Genomic DNA, 24,640 nt, shown 5'->3' with positions numbered 1-24,640 from the left:
GTAGGCTCTCATTCGCCTGCTTGATATCACCCAGCTGTTGCATCACGCCGGCCGCCATCTATAAAAGACAGCAAAGCGCTCATTGCCACCAGCTCACCACTGCTGCCTGGGAGACCAGCAAAGGCAAAAAGACTGTAGCCCACCTGCTTCAATGATGGATCCCTCAAGCGACTGCTGAATGCCATGCACACCTGACAGGATGTGCTCTACCCCGCTCTGGCCACAGGATGGGTAGCAATGTCACCAACCCAGCTTGGGAGGCAGTGACATTGCTGGTCAGCACGGATGCCCTGCAGAGGAGGAGAGCCACCCAGTGCCACAAAAGGATGAATGATCTCCTCTGATCCGCCAGGGTGAGTCACCCTTTTCATCACTCTCAACTCTCACACTCACAAACCCATCACACACCCACAGGGCCCTCATGCCCTGCCAGTGCAAGGGACATCACCATTCACTCTTTCACACACACCAACATTGTCCTCATCCTGCCCATGGAACCACTTACCACTCACACAGGCCAGGCATATTTATCATCTGGCTCAGCAGGCATCCTGATACACTCTCCCCATCTCTATCCATGCAGGACAAATTGGCTCACAACAGGAGGAAAAGGTCGCAGACAGGTGGAGAGATGCCAGAAACCAAAGTTCTGACAGAATTTGAAAACAGAGCCATCCAGCTGGCCGGTGATGACTGTGACCAGCCCTGAGCTGACAGTGAGGTCGATGCTGCTCTACCAAGTGAGGTTCCAACAGAGCAACATCCATTAGACAAACATACTGTGAGTGATGTGTCCTCTTTCACAGGCCACTGCCATGCACTAATTATCTCCCCTTGCTTTTGCAGGCACATCTGCCAAACAGCTGACAGAGTCCTTAACTTAGGGCCTCCAATCAAGCTCTGAAAGAAACCTCTGAAGAGGAATCTGAAGGCACCCTCCTTGAAGTCCTGTCACAGCGCTCACCCACACCCTCCACCAGCACAGAGACACACAGCTCGGTGGGACCCAGCTTTAGAGTCGCCTTGGGATCACAATCTGGTGAGCACATCGCACTTTCTGATCCACAGCAGGTGGAAACAGGGACTTCCCACGTCCCTGGCACTCGGAGGATTGCTGGAGGCCAGAACATTGTTGAGTCCGAGTCAGGTGACAAGGCTCTGGACTCGATCATGTCATAGTTGCTGGAGCTGCAAAAGCAAACTCGGGAACATCAGGAAGGGATGTCTGCTGCACTCCTCAGGTTGCAAGGCACGATGGAGATGTCCGTCGTTCTTCAAGCTGAGATAATAGTGCCAGCATTGCAATGCATGGAGGTCAACAGTGGCAGGATGGCGGCTGCCATGAAGACCTTAGTCCAGGACGTCGCTCCTGCATTGCTGTGCGGGCTTCACTCCATTGCTGATGCCTTGGTTGACCTCCTGCAGGGTGTACGTGAGAGGGGTGCTGGGCAGCTCGACCTCACTCTAGTTACCCCTTCCGCTCAAGGAGTCAGCCAGAGGCCTTTGGGCACCCACAGGGAGGAGGATCAACAGGTGCACACACCGGGCCATTCCCTCAGGTGTCTCTGGGAGTGACCGGTCCATCCAAATCCCCCCTTCCTGTGACCTCCGCAGCTCCAGCTTCACAGGCCGAGGAGGATGCCACTGCCACACAGCAGGACCCCAAAAACAGGCCGGGGCCCTCCAAGTCTCAGCCCTCCAGAGGACGCCCGCCCAAGTCATCACAGACAGGGCGTCACATTCAGCGGGCTTCCTCTATCTCTGCTGTGGATGTCCAGGGGGCACCAAGACATAGCAGCAGGGTTAGAAATGTTAGGCAAAAGTAGTTGCACAGCCTGGCCACGGGTGTTGATCACGTGTACATACTGCTCATCATTGTCAATAAACTCCCTGCCTGTGGCTCCTTGTTCTGATGCGCAGTGTTCTTGGTGCTCAGATGTGAAACCTTTCTGTACAAGATAAAAGGCAGGTGCCTCAGTCCAGGGCCTCTTCCGGTGCTCTGTGTGGCCTTCAGACCACAGTGATGGTCTAGCCTCACACTCCCTGGGAACTTTACTGATGCCTGTGCCTCAGCAGTGCTGGTCATTGCTGCCAAAATGTAGTGGTCAGGTGCCATTGAGTTCTCTCATTCTCTCTGTGTGCTCTCAGCACCTTTAAGGTGGGGCTGGCCCCCATCACACAAACATCTGCGACCAGTGATGCTGTGCACCAGCTCCTGAAGGGCTGAGGCTCTAAAGGCGGACACAACATCAGATGCATCTAAAGTTTCATGGCTGCATCTCTGAGATGGGCCTGATCATGGAGCGCAAGCGAGCTGCCCTCAGCCAGACAGGAGTCAGACATTCTCAGAGGCTATGTAAAGATTTATGGAGTGTCCTCACTGCATGTTGTTATCATCCTGCTATGATCGTGTGCGTATTAGGTCCCCCACTGCAACTCCATGACAGGAGCATTCTCACAGTCAAACATTCACAACTATGATGTATAGATCTACGGAGACATCTCACTGCTTGTCATCATCATCCTGCACAAATCTGGCAGCAATTATGGCCTCCCGAATGTGTCTGCCTCGTCTAGCCAGTGCAAAAGTCTCATTCCCGTTGTTGTCACCACTGAGGACTCCCTCACCCTCATCCCCATCAGCGTCCTCCTCATCAGAGGAGACGTACAGCTTCTCTGTCTCCTCCTCAGCCATCTCCTCACCCCATTGCAGCGCCAGGTTGTAAAAGGTGCAGCAGATGACAATGATGCATGACACCCTCTGTGGACTGTATTACAGGGCTCCACCAGACTGGTCCAGGCACCAGAACCACATCTTCAGCATCCCGATGGTCTACTCCACCAAGTTGCGACATGCTGTGTCCATTGTCCCCAAGGAGCCAATCCTGCAGCCTCTGTGGGCCCTGGAAGACTGCAGGGATCTGCAAGCGACTCAGGATGTTGATGTTGTACACAGTCCATGGAAACCATGCGCATACCTGTGGGATGCATTTCTGGTGGTCACATATAAGCTGCACATACAGTGAGTGGAAGCCCTTGTGGTTGATGAAGTCCACTGAATGTAACGATGGAGACCTGAGCGCCACATGAGTGCAATCAATCTCACCCTGCACCTATGGGAATCCTGAGATCAGCGTGAATTCAATGGCCCTTGCATCCTGGCTGTCCTGGTCCTGGGCAAAATGCACAAAGTTGTGTGCCATGGAGAAGATGGCATCCATGACCTCATGGATGCATTTGTGGGTGACAGATTGTGATATCTCACAGAGGTCACCTGTGGAGCCCCTCCCAAGTGGAAAGGTAAAAATAAACTTTACTATGGAATGGATCGCATGAAGAAAATAGGGTATATGATTACTTAATCAAATGCCCTTTGACATATTCAATTCTGTCTAGTGCGTAAATATCCATGGAAGTGCTACTCACATTTTCATAGGTGTCAACCTGTGTTTTAAGGAACATTCTGGGAGAGACAAATTTTGTGCCTTTGCCGGTCAGCTGCCATAAAGAAGGGTGTTTAGGAACATGTCAAGGACAGGCAACATGGTTTTCATTGTCTTAAGTCTGGAATTTGTTCTTCGTTATGCAATTATCTTAGTTCAATCAGACTCAAGAACTCGTACTTGGATACATCCAAATGCTAGTCCACAAAGTAGGCAATATTGGAACCAAAGGTTCAGGGCTTGAAAAGCTGCTAAATAAAGGACCCAATGTTGTGGTCATTGGAGTTGCAAAATGTGTATTTAGCTGATGGAGAAGTTGTCCTGAGTATTATGCAATGCACTTTAAACTGAGAATTCATGTTGGGGGTGATCAGAGGTGGGGTTGATGGGCGTGAAAAACCAAAGAAAAGGCATGAGTGGCAAAGACATTTCACTAAATGTTGCAGCAGTAGGAACATTCCTGCTCCTCTGGGTTCCAGATTCAGGCAAGTAAAATTGAAAAGACAACTTAGCTTGTAGTTTACAGGTGATCACAAAGCTTGGCATTATTGAGTATAGCCAGTAATAATATGGTTTACATCAGGGCAGTTTTGAATTGGGGGCCTTAAGCAAGCTTTAGGCACTTAAATCCTTTGCATATGCAAATTAACAGCTGCTTCAATTGGTACCCAAAGAAAGATTGTCAAATCTTGCTCAAAACACCATGATTTATCCATTTGGATGTGCAGTAGATTTTAAGTGGTTTTATTTGCGAAGATAACAAAGTATGGGGAGATAGCACATTCAAGTTTTAATGTGCACAGTACAGTACAGTAAACTGCTGCTGATAGAAATAGAACTGTATAGGTTTGACACTGAAAAGGTGGAAGTGTAGTACAGGAAGCTGGAGCAAAAAGGGTCACTAAAAACTATCTACTGACACTTATAGAAGAGTAGCCCAGGGTGCCAGTGATTTTCTTACTCAATGCCCATAATGTTATGGCAGGGATTGATCCGTTTGAGTTAATAGGTATATGCTCGTGACTGCCCACTCTAAGTAGGTTATGGTTGAACAAATTATATTTGTAGTTCTTGTGAGATAAATGCATTATTTACTGATTCTTTAATGGTAACCTGCCAAATCTGCCAATGTGACACATAACAAAACTGAAAATCACTGTAGGTTCTTTCCCATCATAGCCACTACACAGTTGTAGCCAGTTTCAGCTCACCTAATCCTTCATTCAACTGTGTGAAGTATCAACTCATTAAATGACATAAGTAGCTCTCATGTGGCGTGCCTTGCTTATTAGTGTGATTACAAACACATCTCCCAGGGCTGTTCTGACTGTTGTTGCTCTTTAGAGATGTGTGACTGCCAATATTTCTAATTTCAGTTACCTCCATTGTAAACCTAGAATTAGAAATCTCATGACAACATCATGCACCACGTTTGCAAATCAATCACAGTCAAATGCCAACTTATTGTAACAACAATGAATTATTAGCTGAGTCAAGTGGCTTTAATCAATGTGCATACAATGTTACCATGCCACATTTGAATTACTAGAGCTTTCCCTCCTTTCAAAATTTTTTTTTGAAGGGCATGTTCAAAATAAATTTGCTGAACATGACAGCAGCTGTATTAACCCTCATACTGCCTCCAGATAAATCATCTCACTCAAATTTTATGATGGATTCTCTATATTACTGCCTGCAGTGGATGCTTTCACACTCCCCAAAAATCCTGGCTACAAATTTTGATGCTGATGCACAAAATAAATATCCTTACACCAGCTCTCTACTTCAATAACCCAGGCACATATGCAAATACACAAATTTTGATTACATAAGATCCACCAACATTTATTACCAGGTTAAACTAAAGCTTAAGCAAAAAAGAAAAATCAAGTAAGGTGTATTTGAGAATGGAAATAAATATTATGTTACAACCCCAGCTCTTGTTGATACTTGACAAGTCAGATCCAGAGTGAAACCTGGCTTGGTAGATTGTAACCTTTTTTTAGAAACTGTGGAGGAAAGTTACTGAACAAATTCACAGGAGTCTACTGATGAATTTTTAATACAACGAATAAAATATTTATTAAAGCAAGAAAACCAAGCTATATTACACCAGGAGGATATCAATACAAAAGCAAGAAGATGATTCAAATTCCAACTATTTTTTTTACCCCAGCAACATTTTTACTGTCACACAAACCAGTTAAGAGTTACCACTAGCTTGTGATTGGCACAGTTGCAAACAGTTTTTCTTCTGGTCACTTGATGTTTCTCACCAAACTCGTATCTCTCCACGAGACCCCCAAAAACCACACTATAAACTGACTGGAGAATGAACAAATGAGTTCCCTAAACTCAATCTACCAGTAGCACTTCTGCTAAACTGATCATTTTACCGAGTCCCATAACTGATTATTCAGTTGGCTATGTCCCACTAGCCTTGCAATTTGTTTCAGAGATCTTAAAATCGGTGTCAATCCTCTCTGGCATAAACTGAGCATTCCCTCCATCAACTCCTGTCTTTTCTGTGTCAGTATCCCTGGATCACTGTCACTAGGCAACAGTAAAGCTTTTCTACTTCATGGGGAGAATTTTCTCCCCGTCGGTGGGGCGTTGGGTGGGAGCAGGCACGGGTATGGGCACAGCTGTTGACCACCTGCGATTGTCTGGGCACCGCCATTTTAAGTCGGTGGGCCAATTAAGACCTGCCCAGTTTGACATATGCCCGGAAGCTCTATAGGCATCTGCTGCATTTCCATAATAGGAGCCTTATCACAGGGGGTATGTGTGCTGCCATCAACCAGGCAGGGGTCAAATGCTCACAGATACAATGTGAGGATCTATGGAATGTCCTGACTGCACATCATCATCATCCCCCATGAATCCAGCAGCTATGAGGGCCTCCTGCGCATGCCTGCCTCGTCTGGACAATGCAATGGCCTCAACACCATCATCCTCAACTTTGAGGACCTCCTCCCCCTCATCCCCATTGACATCCTCCTCATTGGAGGAGACGTGCGGCTCTTCCATCTCCTCCTCAGGGTGCTCCTCCCCATATTGCAGCACTAGGTTGTGAAGGGTGCAGCAGGCAACAACAACGCGTGATACCTTCTATGGACTGTATTGCAGGGCTCCATCAGACCAGTCCAGGTGCCAGAACCTCATCCTCAATATCCCAATGGTTTGCTCCACCGAAGTGCGAGTTGCAGCATGAGTCTTGTTCTACCTTTCCTCTGCTGCACTCAGAGGCCACCACACAGGCCTCATCAGGCGTGTCCTCTGTGGGTAGTCCATGTCCCTGAGGAGCCAACCCTGCAGCCTCTGTGGACTCAGGAAAACGTCAGGAATCTGAGACCTACTGAGAATGTAGGAGTCGTGGACACTCCCTGGGAATTGTGCATAGACCTGCAGGATGCATTTGCTGCAGTCGCAGACCTGTTAAACATTCAGTGAGGATGTTATGGCTGATGCAGTTGGTAAAGCGGAGTTATTTAAAAACCCCAGAGGGAAACTTTAAACAACTTTCATAACCCAATAATTTTAAGTGTTATGTTTGAGATGCAACTCTGAACTCAGGAATCAGACCTTTAGTTCTTGAGGTTTTACATTAAACTAAATGAAACATTTTATTAATTTACACAGGTTGAAATACTTGTACACATGGCTACAAATTACTACTATCATAACTTTTAATAAATTCCCAAACTAATCTCCATTAAGGCAACAGCAACCTATAGACTTAACCAAGCACCAGGCAAAGCATTTTCACCTTACAAATTCAAGATGAGGTTCTTTCACTGTGGAGCCAGTTGGAGACTTGCAGCTGCCTTTTGACCTTTCATTGTCTTTGCCTGTACACCCGAAAACTACGGAAGTTATACCTACCGCCACTGATTGAATTCAAATTCTCATTGTTTCACCAGCCTCTTTGAACTTTACCTTTTAACAATGAAACCCCATTTATTGTACCAATTTTATTAGTAATATAAACATATTGCTTGGTAGCTGCTAGAAAGGCATCAATTTTCACCCCACTTCTTGAATACTCTATTCAAAAAATGCAAATGCATGCTCTCTTTTACATATCAAAACTAGTACATATCAAAGCACCCAGAGCAACTGGCTTTAATCTAATTAAGACATTCTCACAGACTAAACCTCTATTTTAAAAATTATCATAGTAGTAATTTGTTGCCGTATGTACATATATTTTAACCCATGTAAATTAATAAAATGTTTCATTTAGTTTAATGTAAAACCTCAAGAACTGATGGTCTGATTCCTGAATTTAAAGTTCGCATCTCAAACATAACACTTAAAATTATAGGTTATGACAGTTGTTTAAAGTTTCTCTCTGGGATTTTTAAATAACTCCGCTGTACCTGTCATAACACTAGGCACTGATCCGTGATGGCTTACTGTGGTTCTTCAGTGGCATGTGCTGGAGCCCCAGCCGCCCCTTCTTCTTGAGGGTGATGCTCCTCCCTCTGCCCAGCCAGGCAGCTCTGTTGCTATCTCCTCCTTTGCCTCGGCTCCCTGTAAGCCATAAGGCATACAGCTAGGTCTCCAGGCTCCAAGCTCCACAGCAGTGTGAGGATGTCATGACTCAAAAAGTGACATGACACAGGGGAGGCAGCTGATCGGTAAGTAGAGTTAGGTGAGTACTTCTACTTCTAATTTTTCTTCGAATTAAATTGCTGCAGCCCATTAGCTTCAACAAAATAAGTTGAGGAATTTGGACTGTAGTGGGAGTGTTTGGAGTGCAATAAGGTGCCTAGCATAATTAGTATTCTTTAAAGAGAGTAACTAATTAGTCATGGCAGCAGAGCTTGCACCCAAGATATGCTCCTCCTGCGCTATGTGGGAAGTCATGGACACTTTCAGTGTCCCGGGCGACTATGTGCACAGGAAGTGTGTCCAGTTGCAGTCTAGCTCACCACATTTTGCAGCTGGAGCTGTGGGTAGATTTACTGTGGAGCGTCCACGATGCTGAGATTATTGTGGACAGCACGTTCAGTGAGGTGGTCACACCGCAGATAAAGACTGAACAGGCATAAAGGGGATGGATGACCACTAGGCAGAGTAGAGGAAGGCAGGTAGTGTAGGCCCTGTGGCCATTCCCCTCTCTAACAGACGTACCATTTTAGATACTGATGTGGGGGGGGGGGGCAACTTCTCAAGGGAAAGCAGCAGGAGCCAAGTCCATGGGACCACGAGTGACTCTGCTGCAGAACAGGGGAGGAAGAAGAATGGCAGTGCTATGGTGATAGTGGATTCAATAGTAAGGGGAACAGACAGGCATTTCTGCAGCCACAAAAGAAACTCCAGGATGGTATGTTGCTTCCCTGGTGCCAGGGTCAAGGATGTCTTGGAGAGGCTGCAGGGCATTCTGAAGGGGGAGGGTGAACAGCCAGTGGTTGTGGTACATATTAGTACCAATGACATTTGTAAAAAAGGAATGAGGTCCTAAAAGCTGAATATAGGGAGTTAGGATGTAAATTAAAAAGTAGGACCTCAAAGGTAGTAATCTCAGGATTACTACCAGTGCCACGTGCTAACAAGAGTAGAAATAACAGGATATATCGGATGAATACGTGTATGAAGAAGTATTGTAGGGAGGAGGGATTCAGATTCCTGGGATATTGGGACCGGTTCTGGGGAAGGTGGGACCACTACAAACAGGATGGGTTGTATCTGGGCAGGAACAGGACCACTGTCCTTGGGGAGGAGTGGGGGCGCGGGGGAAGGGGGGGGGGTGTTGGTGTTTGCTAGTGCGGTCAGGAAAGGTTTAAACTGGAAAGGCAGGGGGATGGGAACCTGAGCAGGGAGACAGAGGAGGGGGAAACAAGGATAGAAACAAAAGACAGTAAAGTAAGAAGCAAAAGTGGAAGGCATTAAAAACAATGGGAAAAAACAAATGGGGTCATAGTGCAAAATAAAGCTGAGATGACTAACAAGGTTAAAAAGACAAGCCTTAAGGCATTGTACCTCAATGTGCGGAGCACTCACAATAAAGTAGATGAATTAACAGCACAACTAGATATAGCTAATGATATAGTTGCAGTTATGGATGGGAACTGAATATCCAGAAGTATTCAATGTTTAGGAAGGACAGACAAATAGGGAAACAAGGTGGCGTAGCATTGTTAGAAAAGGAGGAAATCAATGCAATAGTGGGGAAGGATATTGGCTCGGAAAATCATGATGTGAAATCTATTTGGATGGAGATAAGAAATATCAAGGAGCAGAAAGTGTTGTTGGGGTGGTCTATAGGTCCCCAAACAGTAACAGAGATGTAAGGGAAGGCATTAAGCAGGAAATTAGAGAAGCATGCCATAAGGGTATAACTGTAATCATGGGTGGCTTTAATCTACATATACATTGGACAAACCAAACTAGCAATAATTCTGTGGAGGAGGATTTCCTGGAGTGTGTACGTGATGGTTTTTAGACCAATACGTTGAGGAACTAACTAGACAGCAAGCTATCCTAGACTCAGTATTGTGTAATGAGAAAGGTTTAATTAACAATCTGGTTGTGTGGGGTCCCTTGGGGAAGAGTGACCATAAAATGATAGAATTGTCCATTAGGATGGAGAGTGAAGAAGTTGAATCCGAAACTAGGGTCCTGAATCTAAGTAAAGGGAACTATGAGGGTATGAGGCCCGACTTGGCAATGATAGATTGGGGAATCTTACTAAAAGGGTTGACAGTGGATAGGCAATGGCCAATATTTAAGGAACATATGCATGAATGACAATTATTCATTCCTGTCTGGCGCAAAAATAAAACAGGAAAGATGGTTCAATCGTGGTTTAGAAAAGACATTAGGGGCAGAATTTTCTGCTTGTCAGGCGGGCCATGCAGGAGGGGCGTGAGTGGGCCCGGATCCGATCACCACCTGTGATTGGGTTCATGCCGCCATTTTACGTGGGCCCAATGTGAAACGCAGCTCCCGAGGACAGCGGGAGTGGGCAGGCGGCGATGGGACTGCAATGACTGTCGGGTCTAATGGCGACCCGGCAGCCTGTTTCAAAGTGCTCCTTGCAAAGGCTATCAAACGTGGCCAGCAGAAGGGCCCCCCAGAGCGCTGCTGGTGAGTAGGCCAGGTAGGTGGGTAGGGCAGGGGGACACTGTGCCTCTCGTTTCTCAGATGATTGCCTTGCTGCCCTCCTCAAGGAGGTGGCACCACGACAGGAAGTCCTCATTCCCAGGGACGGAAGGAGGAGGGCCCCCCACATGACCAAACGTGCCTGGGAGGAGGCAGTGGGGATAGTGAGCTCCTGCGATGTGGTGCGATGCACCTGGATCCAGTGCCGCAAGCGCTTCAATGAGCTTTTGCGCTCTGGAAGGGTGAGTACCTTGTTGGCCTTGGTCACATAACACAGCAGATAGGCTTTACCCCCCAACTCTGAGTGCAGTTACTACAATGAATCATTGGCGGCATGTGTCCTTTGCTGGGTGGGCCAGCAGGTATTGGCCATGCCAAGGTCATCCTGTGAAGGTGATGATGAGATGGGTTCTGCACCCGCAGCATGTAGTGCAGTGACACCCACATTACTGTTTTGGGGGCAACCTGGAAGATCTGCCCCTAGGCACAGTGCTGGAACTGCAAAACATGTCAAAGTCAGGGTGCTGACATGTTGGGTGGGGAGCTTCCAGCTGGCAGGGCACAATCCATCTGCTACTCTTTGCGTTGCACATGCTTGTGCCTCCTTGCTTTGTGAGGTTGGACAGGTGGTGCCAAATGTGACGGAGGCTGCATTTAACCAAGGTTGGGGGGGATAGGCCTGGCATCTTTGTGTGAGTGTGCGGCAGCTGTGGGGTGAGGAGGCATTGGAGCCCTGCAATGTCCTACTCTGGTTGGGTTGGGACAGCAGCAAAGAGAGTCCAGGTACAAGTAGCACTAATCAATGTTCTTCTCTCCTTTTCAGGAGAAGAATGCACATAATGCCGCTGAGCGGGTGAGGACTGGTGGAGGGCCGGCCCAGTTGGCCAGCATTAGCAGGTTCAAGCAGGAGGCCCTCGATCTGGAGAGGTGCCATTCGCCCAGGTCCACCAGTGTCAGTGAGGCCAGGGTGCCACGGGCAGGTATGTTTGCCCAGCACTGAGGTCAACATTAGTGCCCCAGCAGCCATGGCAGTGCTGATTGAAGTGACTGAAGTTTGCAACTTGGCTCAACCATCGCTTATGGGAGGATGAGCGCATAATGATCCCGGGGACAGGGATGCACATTGATATTGTCTTCACGTTAACTAATCAAATGTCCTTGTTCTTCCTTTCAGCATCTGCAGAGCAGGGCCAGGAGGAGGAGCACAAGAGCCCTCCACTCATACCTGAGAGCCCTGAAGTCTCTGACCCACCAGCGTCACACCATCTCTGCCAGGCAGGCACCAACGCAGATACTAGCACCTCGGTGGGAATTAGATCATTGGCTAGTGTCCTTGGGGCACTTCAAAGTCACTGGGGGAACTGGCAGAGACAGAGAGTGCTCATGGTGCCAGCAGTCTGCAGGGGCCCAGGCACATGCTCAGCCGGTGGCTGATGATGTGCCTCTGGAATCGTCCATGAGGCAGCAAACGCTGGAAGCCCAGCAGGGTCTGTGGGAGGATCTGGTGGAGATACATGAGGCTATACTTGGCTTGGTCTTCATGGTAGAGGAGTCCACGCGGACCATCACGAATGCAATGAGTCTCATGTCTGAGAGCCATGCTTCCTCCATGAAGAAAGTGGCAACTTTTGTGAAGAGGCTCCTCCAGGAGACCAATCAGGGTTTCCTGGGGATGCGCTCGGACCTGCAAGTTCTCTCAACGGCATTGACCTCAGCTGGTTAGTGCCAGTGTGGGAAATGGTCTGAGCACTAAGTTTCCCAGCTCGGTGCCCATCCATCCACGGTGAGCAGGGAGGTCTGAAGCAACCTCACATCAGCGCAGCAGCTGCCTGTCGTCTCTGCGGGCTCCTTTCAGGGCGCTTCGGATGAGGGCAGCAGCACCTCCACCACTCTCCCAGTGACCGTTGCATCAGATGAGGCTGCAACGACTGGGGAAATGCCAGCTGTGGAATTGGCATCTCCCTACCAGGGGCAAACACAGACTCCAGGGGCCAGAGGATGTTTGCCAAGGTCATTGAGGTCAACAGGACAGCAGAGTTAGCAGGCTATCTCCGATGCCAGTGCCAGCGAGGAGACAACACCTCGACAAAGCACCTGAAAGCACAAATTTAAGGCACCTTAGACACACCATGGGTTTCTCACTGGTGTTTTTCTGTTTCCCCGCAATGAGGTCATGATTAGTTGGTGTGCTGTTTAACACCTTTGTCATTTTATTTCCTTAAGTGCATTTTGTTATATCATTAAATTTAGACATGTGACCATGGCTGAGGGTGACTCTTTTCTTCTGCAGGTGGATGGTTAGCCATGATGTTATGAGTGAGTTGTGTCATATTGAGCTTTATTGACAAGGCCCTTAGTTAATGTTCCTATCCAGGCAAATTTAGCACTCGGGTATCGAGTATGGAGCCTGCAGCACAGGCTTTTGTTGGAGGTCCATCTGTGGTGCTCTGGCTGAAGGTTCTTTGAATTAAAGCCTACTGGGTGTCCCTGGAGTATGCCCGGGTCAGCGTCTACCCCCTCAGCATTTCCCTGTGTGTGCTCATACTCGGACTCACTGCTGGGCTCATCGTGAGCAGCTGCAGCCACTGCGTCTGCGTCTTCTCTGTCCACAGCGTCCCCCCTTTCCAGCGCAAGATTGTGGAGAGCGCAGCATGCAACCACTATCAGCCACACACAATCTGGGGGGTACTGCAGTGCACCCCCAGAACGGCCCAGGCATCGGAAGCGCATCTTGAGAAGATCGATGGTTCTCTCCACACAGAGCTTGTGGAGGCGTGGCTCCTGTTATACCGCTGCTCAGCTTCTGTTCTTGGATGGACATGCGTCATGAGCCACCTTCTGAGGAGATAGCCCTTGTCACCCAGCAGCCATCCATCCAGCCAAGCTGGAGCACTGAAGAGCCCCGGCACCTGGGAGTGTCTGAGGATGTAGGTGTTGTGGGAGCTGCCTGGGTACCTTGCACAGACTTGTAAAATCTGAATCCTATGATCACACACTATCTGCACGTTCATGGAGTGGAAGCCCTTCCTGTTGACGAAGGCACCGGGCTCACCTGCTGGCGCCTTGATGGCCACATGTGTGCAATCGATGGCACCCTAGACGCAGGGGAAGCCAGTAGTCGCTGCGAAGCTTCTGGCTCGCTCTGTCTGGCTGGCTTGGTCCCAGCGGTAATGGATGAATGCCAATGAACATCTGAAAGAGCATCTGACACCTGCTTGAACAGCTGATTGGGAGACACCGCAAAGATAACCCATCAAACTCTGGAAAGAGCCAAAGGCATAAAAGTTGAGGGCAGCTGTGACCTTTAGAGCCACTCGCATGGGGTATCCACCCACAAAGCTTGCGGAGATCTCAGGGCCTATCATCTGACAGATAGGGTTGACTGTCTCCCTTGAGAGACGGAGCCTCCTTTGGCACTTCACCTCAGACATATTGAGGTAGCTGCTTCGCCATCTGTAAACCCTGGCAGCAGGATAGTGGCGTCTTCTGCTGCCCCTTCTGCCTTGGACTTCCTGTTGGCCCTGCGCCCCTGTGCCTGCGCCTCTCCTCCCAAAGGTGACTCCCCTGAAGGCCAAATGTGCACTCCTAGCATTCTCCCCCTTCTGGCCCTCCCTTCCTCCTCAGAGGAGGCACCTCCTGTGGAGAGCACAACTCCCATTCCCAGGCTAAGGGAAGGCTTCCTGCAGGCCCCCAAAAGGATCTTCACTGTAGAGTGCTGACTTGAAGGTTGTGAGTCCTGTCCAAGCAGCTGGTATGAGTTTTGAAGTATTTCTGCTCACACAGGCATGTATCAGTAACTTTCCAAATTAAAAATCTGACTATGCACACTCACGACCCCACTAACCCCTCTTATCCTGCCCGTGGATGAGGTTAATACAAATGTGTTCGACCCATCTGCCCGTTGCACCTGTGCAATGTCCTGAAGATCGCACAGGCCCCGAAAAATTGCCATCAACTGATGCCTTAAAGGCTTTAAGTGGCCCGTTAATTAATGACAGGCGCGCATTGGAGATCATCGCGCGACTGCACACTGAAATATTATGATGTCATGCTGCTTTTGCGTCATTTTACACGTCAGCGTGCGGGGCCCACCCTCACACGCCAATTAGAAAATTCTGCCCCAGGGATCCAAAGAGGAAACATGTAAAATTTCCAGAAAAAGCAGCAAGCCTGAGGATTGGGAGCAGATTTGAATTCAGCAAAAGTGGACAAAAAGATTGATCAAGAAGGGGAAAATGGAGTATGAGCAGGGAACTTAAAAACTGACTGTAAAAGCTTTTATAAATATGTGAAAAGAAAAAGATTATCAAAGACAAACATCGTACAGTTAAAGTCAGAGTTGGGGGAAATTATAATGGGGAGCAAAGAAATGGCAGAAGAATCAAACACATAATTTCCCAGAAATGTTAGGGAACCAAGGGTCTAATGAGAGGGAGGAATTGAAGAAAATCAATATTAGTAAAAAAAAATGGTGCTAGAGAAACTAAAGGGGTTAAAGGCTGAAAAATCCCCAGGGCCTAATAATCTATGTCACAGAGTACTAAAGGAAGTGATACTGGAAATATTGGATGCATTGGAGGTCATCTTCCAAAATTCTATAAACTCTGCAGCAGTTCCTACAGATTGGAGGGTTGCGAATGTAACCCCACTGTTTAAAAAAGGAGTGAGAGAACAAACAGAGAATTACAGACCAATTAGTCTAACATCAATCGTGGGGAAAATGCTAGAGTCTATTATAAAAGATGTGGTAACAGAGCACTTGGAAAGCATTAATGGGATTAGACAAAGTCAGCATGGGTTTATGATAGGGAAATCATGCTTAACTAATCTACTGGAGTTGTTTGAGGATGTAACTGATAGAATAGATAAGGGAGAGCCAGTGGATGTAATGTATTTGGATTTCAAGAAGGCTTTTGATTAGGTCCCACATAAGAGGCAAGTGGGCAAAATTAAAGCCAATGGGATTGGGTAATATACTGGCATGGATTGAGAATTGGTTTACAGACCGGAAATAGAGAGTGGGAATAAATGGGTCTTTTTCTGGCTGGCAGGCAGTAACTAGGGGTGTACTGCAGGAATCAGTGCTTGGGCCCCAGCTATTCACAGTATATATAAATGACTTGGTTGAGGGAACCAAATGCAATATTTCCAAGTTCACTGACAACACAAAACTAGCTGGGGTTGTGAGGAGGATGCAAGGAGGCTTCACGGAGATCTATACAAGTTGTGTGTGTGAGCAAATACATGGCAGATGCAGTGTAATGTGGATAAATGTGATGTTATATGCTTCGCTGTGAAAAACAGAAAGACAGTATTATTTAAATGATGATATGTTGGGAAATGTGAATGTACAAAGGGATCTGGGTGTCCTTGTACACCAGTCAATGAAAGTAAATAGGAAGGCAAATGGTATGTTGGCCTTCATTGCAAGAGGATTTGAGTTCAGAGGTAGAGATGTTTCACTGCAGTTATACAGGAGCTTGATGAGGCCACACCTGGAGTATTGCATGCAGTTTTAGTCTTCCTACCTAAGAAAGGATATACTTGCCATAGAGGGAGTGCAGTGAAGGTTCATTAGGCTGATACTGGGGAAGGCAGGACTGTCGTATGAGGAGAGATTGGTTCGACTGGGCCTGTATTCACTAGAGTTTAGAAGAATGAGAGGGGATCTGATTGAAATGTATAAAATTCTAAAAGTGCTGGACAGACTGGATGCAGGGAGGATGTTTCCCTTGGCTGGGGAGTCAAGAATCAGGGGCCACAGTCTTAGGATACAGAGCAGGCCATATAGGACTGAGATGAGGAAAAATTTCTTCACTCAAAGAGTGGTCAACCTGTGGAATTCAATACCACAGAAGGCTGTGGAAGCCAGGTCATTGAGTATATTCAAGAAAGAAATTGATAAATTTTTGGATATTAGGGACATCAAGGAGAGAAAGCATGGAGAGAAAGCAAGAATAGGGCATTGAGATAGAGGATTAGCTATGACCATATTGAATGGTGGAGCAGACTCGAAGGGCCAAATGGCCTACTCCTGCTCCAAGTTTCTATGTTTCCTGGTGTACTCTTCCTGCATTATGAAAGAGTGAGATGCGTGGGTTAGCATGGGTGTATTAAGAACCTCTTGGTTAAGTCTGAAGGCCTCTTAGTGCAACTGGAGAATGCTGGCCGCCACTTGGATGGCTAGTTTAGTGTGCTGTATGGCAGCCCGAAACCCCACTCCACCTGGCTGATTGGCGGTAGCTTTGCCCATTGGACTGCATGCTGTGCTCTCAGCTCAGGCTTAGGCATTCTCCTAACCTGCACTGCAAGGCTGTGCTGTTAGCTTGAACCATGGGGGAGACTGGTCCAAACCTGAATGATGACATTGCAAGGGGCTGTGAGCCCCTCCACCAGTGACTGCTCCATGGCCAGCTTTCGCAAGGAAATTGTAAATTGTGCCCAGCCGTCCAATTGTTCTGCAGTCCCCTAAAACACTCATTAAGTTGCAGTCTGCACCTGAGGGGTGAAAAATTCGTGAGCATTTGGTGGCTCTTTCATGCCTCTGCATTGCTTGAGTGGGCAGATCAGCTAGAGGCCCAACTCCCAGCATCTCAATATAGCAGCACCTCAACTGTCTGAGCTGCAGAAGAATGCTCACTTAATACAAGGCTTCCCTAATGCGTGGCCACTTCCCCCACTCCCCCAACCACACGTGCTTGTGCACTACCATCAGACCGTGCTATCTTGCACCCCCCATCCCCTCATCCCAACCGCAGCACAGCCCATGCTCCAGCATTGCATTGTCAGCCGGCTAGGTAAAAGCAATTTTCCTGTGTCCTTGCCAGAATGTGCAGCACATCTTCCTTGAAGTCAAGCTACCCTTGTGAGCGCAAATGTTAGTGTGCACTTACCTCCAAGTTTCCTTCGAAGTTCAGCTTGCCAGCTGCACACCTTTTAAATGCAATCACACCGATGTGCCCAGATGATCCAGCGTGGGGTTTCTGGTGGGCAGGCAGGATGATGAGATGAAAATGCAATTAAATCAGGTTCCCGACGTTGGTGGTTGGAAAGGTGGCCTGCCATTGATGGGCAGAGTGGACAATCGCAAATTGGCTTCACGACAGCGTAAAACCGATTTTTGGCCATCTCGCCATATTGCCCGCTCACGCCCCCATGATGCCCAATGCTAATGGGGGTGGAAAATTCCAGTTTATGTCTCCTAATTAACACAGACATAAGCTCAGCAGCTAACCACTTCAAGATTGGTAGAAATGTCAATCTCTATATTGAAAGTATAGATCATTTGTTTGAACAAGAGTATCAATTATTTGTCATTTAACATCTCCTGAATTCAGATCTAAATCAGTCGCTCAAAGTTGCACAATCATGTGTCTTACGAGACACTGTAGATTATTGCTGAAATAACAAAGTAGATATTTGTTGCAAGATAACTACATTCCTAAATTGGAGATAAGACAGTAAAGCTGAGGTATTGGCTATTGCTTCCTTCTTGCTTTGGATCCTAGTATAAAAATAAGAAAAATGTTAATGAAAAGCCTGTGATGTATAGCTTCTCAGTTCAAAATATGTTATAAATAGAGATTTTTGCAAGCAGGATTCTCCTGTCACAGAGCCTCTTTTATCCCAATGACAGAAGCCTTTGAACAATCCAAGTTCCAAACAACTTCTTTTAATCCACATAACACAAAACTACACCACATATTATGATGGATACCTCTTCAACTTGAGCCTCTTTCATGCGTAATTTCTCTTGAATTTCCCATTTTAGGTTTAGCTGGCTGGGGAGAGTTTCCTTCCAACTCTCGTTGCAATTTTTTTAAATCATTCGCAAGATGTGGGCTACACTGGCTGGGCCAGCATTTATTGCCCATCCCTAATTGCTCTTGAGAAGGTGGTGGTGAGCTGCCTTCTTGAACACTGCAGCACATGCAGTGTAGGTATACCCACTGTGCTGTTAGGGAGGGAGTTCCAGGATTTTGACCCAGCAACAGTGAAGGAACGGTGATATATTTCCAAGTCGAGACGGTGAGTGACTTGGAAAGGAACTTCCAGATGATGGTGTTCCCATCTATCTGCTGGCCTTGTCCTTCTAGATGGTTGTGGTCGTGGTTTTGGATGATGCTGTCGAAGGAGTCTTGATGAATTCCTGCAGTGCATCTTGTAGATGGTACACATTGCTGCTACTGTGCGTGGTGGAGGCAGTGAATGTTTGTGGATCAAATGGGCTGCTTTGTCCTGAACGGTGACAGTGTCAAGCTTCTTGAGTGTCATGAGAGCTGCACTCATCCAGACAAGAGGTGAGTATTCCATCACACTTCTGACTTGCGCCTTGTAGATGGTGGACAGGCTTTAGGAAGTCAGGAAGTGAGTTACTCATCAGATGATTCCTAGCCTCTGACCTGCTCTTGTAGCCAGAGTATTTATATGGCTAGTCCAGTTCAGTTTCTGGTCAATGGTAACCCCCAGGATTTTGCTAGTGGGGGATTCAGTAATGGTAAGGCCATTGAATTTCAAGGGATTCTCTCTTGTTGCCTGACAGTTGTGTGGCACGAATGTTACTTGCCACATGTCAGCCCAAGCCTGGATATTATCCAGGTCTGGCTACATTTGGACATGGACTGCTATTATTTAGAAGAGGAGTTTCTTAAAGGAGCCATACCCTTCCTCTGAAATCACGGCCTTCATTAGCGTGCAGCTGACATGCCTTCAATCACCCAGCTACACACAGCAATCACCACTCACCACCTTCAACCCAGAGCCATTAGTTCCAGTGGCTGGCATCGCAAGGCAGTATGTGTGGGAGAGGGCATTGGCTTCCCTATAAGCCACTCCCCCCCTCAAAACAACAGTGCTGGAGTGCCAAAATCACTATAACACAAGCATTTTGTTTTTTTCGTTGAAGAACATATATTTGAGGGGTGTGCAATTGGTCACGAGGTGAAATAAGCACCTGCAGGTGTTCCCCTTAAGGCTTCTATGTCTCATTTAATTGATAGGAAAGCCTTCTCTACTGTAGCATACCAACGTTCCTTAGGCAACAGTTCCCTGCTCAGGCAAGGCATGGAAAGTTCCTCTCCCTCCATTATCTGAGAGACCCAAACCTAATTCTAAGGTATTGGTTTGAAACACACATGTTTTCTAATTCTGGGATCCTGAGCAGTGGATTGTTAGAAAAATTTGGTTTAAGTCATGAAAAGCAGCCTGCACATCGGGACCACCATACCCTATTTGGTGCTTTAGCTTTAGTCAGGTTGGCAAGAGGCGAACCTCGGGTAGCGAAGCACAGAATAAAAAAACACTGATAACCCAATGATACCCAAAAAATCCCTGATTTGCTTTATATTCCTCAGTTGGGGCCAGCTTTTATTGCTTCTGCTTTGTTTACCTGAGGTTTCACCAGTCCTATGGTTTACCTTAGGTTTTTGGGTAGCATTTTATTGAAACCCGCTGGCTCACAGATGATTATTGCTGCATCATCCCACTTCGAGGTTTCCCGAGCGATCAGGGTATGGTAAGATGATAAACACCCCCACATCTTAGCTGTCAATAGAAGGATTTCTAGTTAAAGGAACACAGACGGGAGTCAGAATGCCTGCATTTCGGGTTGATTTCTGAGGCTTCATCAACCACAAGAATTGAAGTGCAACGTGGCTACGCTCCCCAACTCTGCGCTAACCCCACCTCTTCCCCCCACCCCCCCACCCCCAGTTCTCTGACTCTTCACTAGAATTCCCGATGAGGGTCGGGCTCCCCAAGGACAAAAAGAACAGGGTAAACTCACAAACAAAGCAGATGTGGCTGAAAGTGTCCAAGGAAATGAGAAATATGCTCTATCGCAGCTTCATACGATGCTGCACAATGCTTAATAACCTCAGGAGGGCAACAGAGGTGAATGACATAACACTTTCAGGTTCCACTCCTCTCATTTGATTTCCCCAGCATCCTCCTGTTTAGCACTCCTCAGTCGAACGAACCTTGAAGCTCTACTCATCCCCCCTCTCTCCAGGAACTTCCTCATATCCTCATCTAAGCAGCCAATACACACATTCGCCCTATCTTTGTGTTTTCTAACACCATGCCTCACAGTTACCCTCCACAAATGTTGTTCTTCCCTCCTCTCCACACAATTCATTTCACACACTCACAACTCTGCTTTCTCTCTTTGCAGCAGAGAGCACATAACTCCATGGAGAAGCAGAGAACAAGGGAGTGGCCCTCCAGTCATCGCTGCCTGTCTGCTGGAGAAGAGGACGTGATGGAGGGTGGTAGGGAGAGTGCCCAGCCATTGGCGATGGAGAAATGGGGGTCTCTCAGATAGTTGGTGACAGAATTACTTATTACACAGCTACATAGGCACACAGCCCTCAGTCAGGATGATTTACTGTCACCATAAACTGAAATGTGAACACTTCTACAATGATGACATAGAACTGACAAGGAGAAAAGATTCAAAGTCATGTGTTTAATCTCCCATAGGCCCTACAATCGTGGTGCAGGAGTTGAACTAGTAGGAAGTCCTCAGAGGTAATGCACTTTTGAAGGAGCACCATTGCACATCTCAGGGGCAGTAACTCATGCCACAATGGGGCTCCATAGAGATAGCTAGGTTGTTGCATGATGGGGCGCACATCACATATGAAAAGGAGCAGATGCTGGAGTTACAGGCAGCTGAGAGTCCCTTTCGGAGGGTGCAGGATACTCCAAGTTCTGTTCAGCTGGACACATATGCTGAGCCTTGGAGGTCACCCACAAAGAGGACAATCCTGGAGCAGTGACTGGAAAAAAATCTGAGGTTTTGTGGACTGGGAACCGTTGGAGAGAGATTGGGCAAGTTCCATCTCAAACATGAGTGCTGTGATGTCTCTAGCCTTTGCATTGATGTCCACCTCCATGGAAAGAGTAGCTAGCTGCATTGTAAATCTGACATGGTAAGCAATGAGTGCACACTGGCCCAGACCAATGGCCTACATGCTCAGTCTGCCACTTTAAACAGAATAGAGAAAAGCCTCAGCTTGGCTGCTCAGTATCTCACTGAAGTGCAGAAAATCGCTGTCTACGAGAACATATGAACATAAGAAATAGGAGTAGAAATAGGCCATACAGCCCCCAAGCCTGCTCCACCATTCAATGAGATCATGGTTGATCTGACTGTCGCCTTAATTCTACTTTCCTCCCTAGCCCCCATAACCCTTGATTTCCTTGAAGATTTAAGATCTGTATAACTCAGCCTTGAAAACATCCAATGGCTCAGCCTCCACTGCTCTCAGGTACAGAATTCCAACGATTAATGATCCTCTCAGAGAAGAAGTTCCTCCTCATCTCAGCCTTAAATGGGAGACCCCTTATTTTTTAAACTGTGGCCCCTTCCCCCCACAAGGGGTTGGGCTAGCAGGGAAAGTGCAGATAGACCAAGAGAAGGAAGATAAAGAAAGGGGACAAGGAAGTGGGGATTCTGCTTAAGCTGCTCTCACGTTTCAGCCGTTTCTCTCCTGCGCCCACCCCGCCCCATCTCAGCCCCTCATCATGTCTCCTGTGCCCATGACCGAGTCTGCCCCTGCACAATTGCAGGTGGAGGAGTCTTGGTGGAATCCTCAAGGACCCCAAAACCTTTTTGGATACCTGCCATGGGCAACTCAGCAGTCAGAGCAGGGGAACAAACAGTTAGTCTTTAGATTTGTTAAAGCCACAGGGGTATCACAACATAGAACAAATAAGTAAAAGAAAGACACTTTGCTTGCACAAGAGGATCCACTTGAGGGATTATAACAATGTCAATATCTAAATTTATTTGAAACTGTAAATGTATAATGCACATCATTTCAACTATCTATTGTTTAGATATCTCAATTGTATCCTCCTGCTTTGCAAATGGACATTAGCCTTCAGAATAATATGACCAGAGTAGAAGATGAGCAAAGGGTAGGAATGAGGCGAAGGGATTTCTGACTGTGGGAATTATTTGTGTTTTGGGTCACTGGGTCACGGGCTCAACGTTGTTGTGTCATGTGGCTTCATAAACTCAGGTTATCTGAACCATGTCTAGATGACTCTGTTGCAAGCTTCTCTGGCAGCTAGGTGAGAAGTCACAGGCACCCTGGACACACCAGACTTTTTCTCATTTTCCTCCTCCTCTGAGGATGCAGAGCGGTCTTCAGCTTCTTCCTCCTCCTCCATTCCTGTCTTCAATGCTGTGTTGTGCAAGGCACAGCAAACCCCAACCATTCTCGAGACCCACGGTGGTACATACTGAAGGGCAGCCCCCTGACCCAGGCACCTGAACCACATCTTCTGTAACTCAGTGGCTTGCTCATTGAGTGCTCTTGTGGTTATGTACCTCTGGTTGTATCTTTCTTCTACATCATGGTAGGGCTCCTCATTGGTGTCATCAGCCATGTCCTTAGAGGGCAGCCCTTGTTTCCAAGAAGCCACCCACTGACTCTGCTTGGAGTATAAAGGGAGATGTGACTGGCACAGAATGAAGGAATCGTGCAGCTGCCAGAATATCTTGCACAGACATGCATGGAAACCTTCTGGCAGTAGAGAAGCATGTAGCATGGGTAATACAGTAATCATGGGTGATTTCAATCTGCATATAGACTGGATAAGCCCATTGGGCACTAATGCTGTGGAGGACAAGTTTCTGGAGTGTGTTAGGGTGGAGTGCTTTCTGGAGAAGTATGTTGAGGCAACATACTTCTAAGATCTAGTATTATGTAATGAGAAAAGGCTAATTAATAATTTTGTTGTAAAAGAACCTTTAGGAATGAGTGACCATAATATGTTATAATTTTACATTATGTTTGGAAATGAGGTAGTTCAATCTGAAGTCAGGGTGTTAAATTTGAACAAAGGAAAGTATGAAGTCATGAGGGGCAAAATAGCTGAGGTGGATTGGGGAAATACATTAAAAGGTATGACATACGGACGTACAAAAAAGGAACAGAAGTGGGCCATTCGGCCCTTTGAGGCTGTTCCGCCATTCAATAAGATCATGACTGATCTGTTTGTGTTTTGAGTTCCACATTCCCAACTACCTGCGATAACCTTTGATTCCCTTGCATAACAAGAGTCCATCTGCCTCTGCTTTAAAAATATTCAATAACCCCTCCTCCATCATCTTCTGAAGCAGAGAGTTCCAAAGTCGCACAACCCTCTGAGAGAATAAGCTTCTCCTTATCTCTGCGCTACAATGGTGACCTCTAATTTTAAAACAGTGCCTCCCTAGCTCTGGACTCACACACAAGAGGAAGCATCTTTTCCACATCCACCTTGTCAAGACCATTCAGGATCTTATATACTTCAATCAAGTTAACCCTCACTCTTCTGAACTCCAAGCCCAGCCTGTCCAACCTATCCTCATAAGATAACCCGCTCATTGCAGGTATCAATTTCGTAAACCTCCTCTGAATCACCCCCAATGCATTTACATCCTTCCTCAAATAAGGCGACCAAAACTGCATGCAATATTCAAGGTGTGGTCTCACCAATGCCCTGTATAACTGAAGCATAACAACCTTCCTTTTATGTTTGATTCCTTTCGTAATAAAGGATAGCATTCCATTAACCTTCTTGATTACTTGCTGTACCTGCATACTAACTTTTTGTGACTCATGCATGAGAACACCTAGATCCCTCTGCACCTTGGAATTCTGCAGTCAGTCTCAATTTAAGTAATACTCTGCTTTTTTATTCTTCATGCCAAAGTGAACAGCTTCACATTTCCCACATTATACTTAATCTGCCAGGTTTTTGCCCACTCACCCAACTTATCCATAGCTGTCTGCAGACTCCTTAAGTCTTCTTCACAACGTACTTTCCTGCCTATCTTTGTGTTATCTGCAAATTTAGCTACCATGCTTTCACACCGCTCATCTAAGTCATTGATGCAAATTATAAGAAGTTGAGGTCCCAGCACAGACCCCTGTGGGACTCCACTTGTCACATCCTGCCAATCAGATGAAGACCCATTTATGCATACTCTCTGTTTTCTGCAAGCCAGCCAATCTTCTATCCAGGCTAATATGTTACCCTTACACTGAGCTTTTATTTTCCACAATAACTTTTGATGTGGAACGTTATGAAAT

The sequence above is a fragment of the Carcharodon carcharias genome, chromosome 6, assembly GCF_017639515.1.
Source record: "Carcharodon carcharias isolate sCarCar2 chromosome 6, sCarCar2.pri, whole genome shotgun sequence".
NCBI lineage: Eukaryota > Metazoa > Chordata > Chondrichthyes > Lamniformes > Lamnidae > Carcharodon > Carcharodon carcharias.
The sequence above is the reverse complement of the archived record's forward strand: the minus strand, read 5'-3'. Positions refer to the sequence as shown.